The following is a 1,629-nucleotide window of genomic DNA, read 5'->3' on the forward strand; positions in this document are numbered from 1 at the left end:
TTTTAATTTAAAATGATTACACTTATTCCTATTGCAAGAAGCCCAACATCCAAAGACTGTTCTCATCTGTTTGCTTTGTTTTTAGGTTTGTTTACTGAGGACATCTTCAATTTCTCTATCTCTGTCCTGTTTTCTATGCCCAGGTATCTGCTATTGTCTGCCTTTTAGCCAATATCCAGCAGGCCAACAGTTGGCCAACACCCTTCTTGAAAGTCCCTGATGTGCAGAAGAGACCTCAGCACCCCCAGGAAAAAAAAAAGACAACGATCACAGACATCTCGGTCACAGGAGGACCTCCAGTTCCAGAAGTCTCAGGTGAGGTTTGCTTCTTCACAACATCCATCACTTGTTGAGCCCTGGCCTGCTGTGCTTTGACGCTGATCCGTCAGTCCTTCCTGCTTGCGGGGAGTCTGGCGAGTAACTCCTGGGCTGTGTCTGCACAGCTGATCATGTCCTTGATCGTTAATCCCAACAAACCCATGTTCATTGATAACACTTGGAATGTTACATTCTGGGTGGCTACACATGGAAGTATTGGCTTTGTGTTCAACATTTCTCCAGGAGCTAATTTTAGAATGAATCCTCTAAAATTCATTGCAGTTCTTTCCTTCGCCCCTCCCTTCTTCGGGGGACACCTTCTTGCTCTTTACAACTACCTGAAAGGAGGTTGTAGAGAGGTGGGGTCAGTCTCTTCTTCCAAGGAACAAGTGATAGGGCAAGAAGAAAAAGCCTCAAGTTGCTCCAGGGAAGCTTTAGGTTGGACATTAGGAAAAATTTCTTCACTGAAAGAGTTGTCAAGCTCTGCCACAGGCTGTCCAGGGCAGTCATGGAGTCACCATCCCTGGAGGGATTTAAAAACCATGTAAATGTGGTGCTCAGGGACTGGGTTAAATGGTGGCCCTGGCAGTTCTGGGTTAATGGTTGGACTCGATGATCTCAAAGGTCTTTTCCAACCTACACAACTCTCTGATTCTAATATTGTTTATCTCACCATTTTTGCTAGAACTGGTAGCACACCCAAAAACATAGTTGCCTTCAAGTAGTCCTCTTTGTCTTCCCAGCTGCTCTCCTCTTTGATGAGCAGCCCCAGGAGAACAATTCAGCTGGCTGCAGCTCCCAAACAAAACATCCTGGCCAGTGGATGTGAGGCGAGATGTGTTTCATCTGCGTGCTCTCAGGCACGCGCTAATCAACTCTGCCTGCAGAAGCAGGATGTGTTGGAGGGCAGGGAGGTGGGTCGCAGAATCATAGAACAGTTTTGGTTGGAAGAGACCTTAAAAATCATTGAGTCCAACCTTTGTCCTAGCCCTATGAATACCACTACGCCATGTCCCTCAGCACAACATCTACCTGTCTCTTAAATACCTCCGCCCCCACACCCGCCTCTCTGGGCAGCCTGTTCCAATGACCGACAGCCCTTTCAGTAAAGAAATGCTTCCTAATATCCAACTTGAACCTCCCCTGGCACAGCTTAAGGCTGTTTCCCCTTGTCTTATGACTCACCACTAGTGAGAACAGATCAACCCCCACCTTGCTCCACCTTTCTTTCAAGGAGTTGTAGAGAATGAGAAGGTTTCCCCTCAGTCTCCTCTTCTCCAGGCTAAACAGCCCCAGATCCCTCAGCCATTC

This window comes from Apaloderma vittatum, unplaced genomic scaffold, assembly GCF_000703405.1.
Source record: "Apaloderma vittatum isolate BGI_N311 unplaced genomic scaffold, ASM70340v1 scaffold12171, whole genome shotgun sequence".
Classification (NCBI taxonomy): domain Eukaryota; kingdom Metazoa; phylum Chordata; class Aves; order Trogoniformes; family Trogonidae; genus Apaloderma; species Apaloderma vittatum.